This window comes from Pan paniscus, chromosome 2, assembly GCF_029289425.2.
Source record: "Pan paniscus chromosome 2, NHGRI_mPanPan1-v2.0_pri, whole genome shotgun sequence".
Taxonomy (NCBI): Eukaryota; Metazoa; Chordata; class Mammalia; order Primates; family Hominidae; genus Pan; species Pan paniscus.
In genome coordinates this window covers 124,022,591-124,028,590 of record NC_085926.1, presented here as the reverse complement: position 1 = coordinate 124,028,590, position 6,000 = coordinate 124,022,591, and the positions used below count along the sequence as shown (strand labels likewise).

The 6,000-nt window shown below is 50.3% G+C and overlaps 1 protein-coding gene across 5 annotated transcripts in view; it reads left to right on the top strand.

Annotated features, from left to right (window-relative positions):
- Positions 1-558: 558 nt before the first annotated feature.
- SLC41A3 (solute carrier family 41 member 3) overlaps positions 559-6,000 on the top strand; it is a 77,725-nt gene continuing 72,283 nt past the window's right edge. Inside the window, exon 1 of one of the 5 annotated variants that reach the window (XM_055110381.2) lies at positions 559-825. The gene's annotated coding sequence lies outside the window, so the exon portion shown is untranslated. The remainder of the gene's footprint in view (positions 826-6,000) is intronic. The other 4 variants (XM_003815229.5, XM_008968176.5, XM_034957254.3 and 1 more) reach the window with 4 other exon arrangements.

Here is a 6,000-nt window from a genome sequence, read left to right as displayed (position 1 = left end):
AGAGGGATAATGAGGCATGTTAGCCTCCACTTCCCCTTACGGCCTGAACCAGTTTTTCAGGTTAAATTCTAAAAGCCCTAGCTGAGGAAGAAGTCCATTCGGATGATTTGGTGGTTGGGACGGGGAGGTGCCTTATCATTTATTTTTTGGTTTAAAATATAATGATATATTTTACCAAGTCTTGTGAACCATCAGGCCTCCCTCAGGCCCGGACTGGGAATTGCCAATTTCGTTAGGTGTGACCGTAATACTATGAGAATGTTTAAAAAAATAGGCCTTACTGATTAAACATACTCGAGTATTTAAAGGAGAATTTATCTACTGGGATGCTTTAAAATTACTCTGGGAAAAAAGGGAAAACGAAAGGCATGTGTGGGGTGAAGCACAGACTTGTCGTTGTTGTTTTTAAAGCAAAAGGCGGGTCCCAAGGGAACTTGGCTGTCGGTGGGTTCCCGTTCTCCGTACCTTTCTACCTTGACAGCTCCATAATAAAACCTGCAGCCGCATGGGCGCCTCTCCCGTAGCGCTCCCGCGGGGGCGCCAGTGGGGCCCCAGCTGCGAGGAGGGCCCGGGCTCGCGAGCCTCGGTCCCCCACTTCCGTCCCCGCGATCCCCGGCTCCCAGCCCCCGGGGCCCCCGGCGGGGCTCTGCGCTGCCGGAGCTTGGGCGTCTGCTGCTGTCCCGGAGCGCCAAGTCGTCCGAGGTCCGGCCGCCCGGCCGGGGCGGGGCCAGGGAGGCCCGGCCTTCCCGCTTCCTGCCTGAGCCGCAGGCCAGCCCCTGCGTCCTCCGCCCGCCTCTTTCCCGCCGCCGCCTGGGAGGGGACCCGGTAAGCGCGGCCCTGTTCCGGGCGGGGTTGGGGCGGAAGGTGGGGTCAGCTGGGGCCCAAAGGGGGTCGGAGAGGCGCGCGGGAGAGGGCGCCCGGGAGGGGGTGCGCGGGAGGCGAGTGAGCCGGGCGCCGGGCCCTGGGGGCTCGGCGGGAGGGGGAGCCAGGTGGGGACCGGGATTTGGGGGACTCGGTGGGGGAAAGGCGCGCGGGAGATGAGGTAAACACGAGGGGTCGGAGGGGCGGCCTGGGGCGGGGTGGGGCCATGCCTGGGGTAGGCCACGCCTCGGGGAGGCCGGGAGAGAACCCAGGCGCTGGGAGTCGCGGGGGAGCGGGCCGGTCCTAGCCTTAGGTGTCTGAGGCCGCTCCCCACACCGCTGCGGTGTGCATTCAGCGGCCCTGTCTCCTCCTTCCTGGCCTGCTCAGGGCACGGCTTCTGGTTGGATGTCACACGCGTGACTCCTGCAGCGCCCGCGCGCAGGAACCCCTCGCTGCCTCAACCAGACCTCCCGCCAGCCTCTACCACAGGCTCAGCCCACTGTCCTGGGAGGGCTCGGTGCAAACCTCTGGTGAAGAAAACCTCCTGGGGGTGCCCAGCCGGGAGTCTCTCTCAGAGTCCCACACTCTCTCCATCCAGGAGAGCTGGTGGGATAGGTCTCTTTAAAATCCCATTATTTATTTATTTCTTTTTTCCTCTTTCTTCCAGTTTTTTCCATATGACTTTAGTGATCAAATCCCACTTTTTTTTAGAAGGCTTTTACACCAGTGGTTTTCAAACTGTGGTCCCAGGACCAGCAGCACTGCCTTTCCTGAGATCTGCTAGAAATGCGGGTTCCCCAGCCCCACCCTGACCTTCTAAATCCTAAATCTTGGGGGTGGGTCCCCATACTTGTCTTTAGCAGGTCCTCCTGGTGGTTCTGACCATTAATCTGAAACCTTAGGGCTTTGAGGAGTCTGAACTGGGGTTGAGGATGGGCCAGGTGCCCTGTGATGATAATGCATTACTCCATTTAATCTTCACAGCCCTACACAGTAGGTAGTATTACCCCATTTCACAGATTAGGCAACAGAGGTACAGAAAGTTTAATTTTTCCAAGGTCACAGACCTAGAAAGGGGAGGAGCTGGGATTCCAACCTTGGGTTCCGGCTCCAGAACATTCCCACTGAGGCGAGGTCCCCTGTGAAGGTGGGGAGGGGTGAAGCCCAGAGGTCCTGGCGGCCTCCCTGCCAGGCAGAAACCATTAGTTCCAGAATCACAATGAGCCAGGTGTGTGGTCAGCAGTGGCCCTGCCTGCCTGCCTTTGGGCGAGCCCTGGTCTGTGTGAGCTGTTGGGACCAGGCCCCCGGGCAGGATGTGTTCACACTGGGATGCTGACCGGGCGCCTAGAGTCCTGGGTCCAAGGCCAACCTCACAGGGTGACACAGGGATGCTTCTGGGTGACAGAGTGTCTGTTTCCTCCTCAGTCTGATGGGGGGCGGACACCCCCCCAACCCCATGCTGGCAGCTGGGAGGGTGGGCAGCCTCACAGACTCAGGCGTGGCTCTGAACTGTGGCCCCAGGTGGTCCACGACCTGTCCTGCCCAGCCTAGCCCCTTTCAAGGCACAAGGGTCTCTGACCACTGCCCCATAGCAGGGTTTCTCGGCCTCCACACTACTGACATTTGGAGTGGGGCAGTTCTTTGTTTTGGGGGGCTGTCCTGTATCACCCCCTGTCGGGACAACCAAAACCATGTGCAGACATTGCCCAGTGTCCTCTGTGGGGACCTTGGAGGCAATGCCTCCACTGGCATCTTCTGGCATCTTGGCTCCTCCCTGGGGCTCTGGGATTAGAGGTTTCCTGGCCCACAGCCCACTTTCCCACAGGAGCCTCCTCCAGCCTGTGCTTGGTTGTTCATCTGCACGAGCTGTCAGTGACACAGGGACATTGGAGCATGTTCTCCTTGCAAACACTCCAACATTCAGGTGGAGCTGAGGGGCCTTTGGCCACGTCCACAGCTGTGAGATCCCCCACCCTGCAAGGGGCACAGAGCAGGTGTGGTGCTGACGCCAGCTGGGCCCTGCTCCCGGGTCACCCTGGCCAGGCCTTCCTCTGGCACCATGTGCAGGCACAGTGAGGGTGGACCCAGGGCTGGGGCTCTGTAGGTACAGCTGCACGCGTGTTCCCAGCATGAATCACGGATCAGGGCTGCGCCAGCACCTGCCGCTCTGGTGTTTGCTGTCACCAAGCACAGTGGCTGCGCACTCTTGGGTTAACCTCCTCAGGCACGCGTGTGAGTGACTCACCAAGACTGTGGCTGAGTGAGGATGTGTGGCCTGGAGTGGTCACTGCCCAGTTGCCTCTGGCAGAGGCAGACCCAGAGCCCTGTGGCTGTGTTCCAGGCCCTTCTCCCCACCCCTTGCCCTAGTGGTGGCGAGGTGAGGTGCATCACACCAGGTTCATTTATTTATATTAAAAAAATTTTATTGACACATAATAGAAGTACATATTTTTGAGTTGCCTGTGATAATTTAACACGTTCATGTAACTTGTAAAGATCAAATCAGTGCAATATAGACATCCATCATTTTAGAGATTGGTCTTTTATTCCAGAAACATTTGAATTCTAGCTATTCCGAAATATAAAATAGATTATTGTAAACTATAGTCACTGTATTGATTCATCAAACACTATTTCTTATTTCTTCCATCAAACTGTGCATTTCTAGCCATTAACCATCCTCCCTTCTTCCCCCTGTCCCGCCACAGGCTTTGGTAACCATTGAACTTTCTACCTCCTTGAGATCCCCTCCTTCAGCTCCCACATATGAGTGAGGCCATGTGATGTTTGTCTTTCTGTCCACGGCTTATTTCACTGAATGTAATGAACTCCAGTTCGATCTATATTGTTGCAAATGAGAGGATCTCATTCTTCTTCATGGCTGAATAGTACTCCATTGTGTATATGTACCACATCTTCTTTATCCTTTCATCTGGTATGGAAACTTAGGTTGATCCATATCTTAGCTATTGTGAATAGTGCTGCAAGAAACATGGGGTACAGATATCTCTTCAATATCCTGGTTTCCTTTCTTTTGGATATGTACCCATTAGTGGGATTGCCGGATCATATGGTAGTTCTGTTTTTAGTTTTTTTTTTTTTTTTCAGAGATGGAATCTCGCTCTGTTGCCCAGGCTAGAGTGCAGTGGTACAATCTCAGCTCACCACAACCTCCACCTCCTGGGTTCAAGTGACTCTCATGCCTCAGCCTCCCAAGTAGCTGGAACTACAGGCGTGTGTCACCACACCCAGCTAATTTTTTGTATTTTAGTAGAGATGGGGTTTTGGCATGTTGGCCAGGCTGGTCTCAAGCTCCTGGCCTCAAGTTATTCTCCCACCTTGGCCTCCCAAAGTGCTGGGATTACAGGCGTGAGCCACTGCATCTGGCTTGCTTTTAGTTTTGAAAGGAACTTCCATACTGTTCTCCATAGTGGCTGAACTAGTTTACATTCCCACTAACAGTGTACGAGGAACACTTTCTCCACGTCCTTACCAGTGTCCATTATTCCCTGTCTTTTTTATAAAAGCCATTTAAAATGGGGTGGGATAATATCTCATTGTGGCTTTGACTTGCATTTCTCTCATGATTAGTGATGTTGAGTACTTTTTGCATATATGTGAGCCATTTATGTCTTCTTTTGAGAAATATCTATTCATATCTTTTGGCCATATTTTAATTGGATTTTTTTTATATTGAGTTTGAATTCCTGGTACTATATATTCTGGTTATTAATCCCTTGTGAGATGAGTGGTTTCAGATATTTTCTTCCATTCTGTGGGTTATTTTTTCACTTTGTTGTTTCCTTTGCTGTGCAGAAACTTTTTAGCTTGATGTAATCCCATTTGTCTGTTTTTGCTTTGGTTGCCTGTGTTTTTGAGGTCTTACACAAAAAGTCTGCCCAGACCAATGTCCTGCAAAATTTCCCCAATATTTTCTACTAGTAGTTTCATGGTTTTAAATCATATAAGCCTTTAATCTGTTTTGATGTGATTTTTTAATATAGTGAGAAATAGGGGTCTAGTTTCATTCTTCTGCATATGGATATCCTGTTTTTCCAGTCCATCTATTGAAGAGACTGTCCTTTCCCCAGAGTATGTTCCCTTGTGCATTTGTCAAAAATGAGTTGGCTATAAGTGTGTGGATTTATATCTAGGTTCTCTCTTCTGTCCATTGGCTTATGTGTCTGCCAGTACCATGCTGATTTGGTTACTATAGCTTTGTAGTATATTTTGAAGTCACTATGATGCTTCAAGCTTTATTCTTTTTGCTCAGGATTGCTTTGGCTATTTGGGGTCTATTGTAGTTACATATAAATTTTAGAATTGTTTTTTCTATTTCTGTGAAGAATGACATTGGTATTTTGGTAGTGATTGCATTGAATCTGTAAATTGCATTGGGTAAGATTGTCATTTTCATTGAAATTCTTCCATTCCTCAAACATAATGTATCTTTCCATCGGCTTTCATTTTTATTTCCCTAACCTCTTCTCAGGTGGCTGTCTAGGCTGCCTTTGTGTTTCTCCAGCTGAGCTCTTGTTCCCATCCTGTGTCAGTTTCTCCATGGTTTTCTCTGTAGGAGTTCTTCATTCTTTTTGCAGACTTATCCTTTGTCTCTTGTATTGGGTCCAACTATTTTCTCCTAGGCTTTTGCTTGCTTTTAAATTTTATTTAGAAGTTTTGTCCTACAGAATATTTAAACTTTGATGTAGCTAAATTAATCATTTTTCCCCTTTGGTTTTTGCTTTCTAGTGTGTGTGTGTGTGTGTGTGTGTGTCCCTTACCCTTAAGGAATTTAAATCCCTGATCGTGTGTGTGTGTGTGTGTGTGTGTGTGTGTGTGTGTGTGTGTGTGTGTTTCCCTTACCTTAAGGAGTTTAAATCCCTGATTTAGGTTCAAATTTTTTTCTGGCTGTCCACTTCCCTGGTTGCTCAGGACATCCAAGCCCTGCCTTTCTGGCAGAGGGAGCTGGGAAAAGTTAACCACCTCTCTTTGTTCCTGTCCATAAGCCTTGGGCGTCTGGGTGCCTGTAGCATTGCTCAGGTGACCGCTGGCCTTGGCAAGAACAGTTTGCATCAGGAGAAGAGGAGGGGAGGTGAGAACACACTGTAGGCATGATTCTTTGTATAGTTTTGCCATGAA